Source organism: Echinops telfairi, unplaced genomic scaffold (genome assembly GCF_000313985.2).
Source record: "Echinops telfairi isolate 266 unplaced genomic scaffold, ASM31398v2 ScPeMD7_7;HRSCAF=31, whole genome shotgun sequence".
Taxonomy (NCBI): Eukaryota; Metazoa; Chordata; class Mammalia; order Afrosoricida; family Tenrecidae; genus Echinops; species Echinops telfairi.
The window spans coordinates 27596596-27596898 of record NW_022103904.1 but is presented as its reverse complement, the minus strand read 5'-3'; positions in this window follow the sequence as shown (position 1 = coordinate 27596898).

Below are 303 nucleotides of genomic sequence, written 5' to 3'. Positions count from 1 at the left end.
GAATGTACAAATGCGCTTTACACAATTGATGTATGTATGGATCGTGATAAGAGTTGTATGAGCCCCTAATAAAATGATTTTTTTTTAAAAAGTTATATGCTGGGAACTGATTACAAGGATCTATATATAACCTCCTCCCTGGGGAATGGACAACAGAAAAGTGGGTGAAATGAGATGTCAGACAGTGTAAGATATGACAAAATAATAATAATTTATAAATAATCAAGGGTTCATGAGGGAGGGGGGAACAGGGAGAGAGGGGGAAAATTGAGGAGCTGATATCCAGGGTTTAAGTATAAAGCA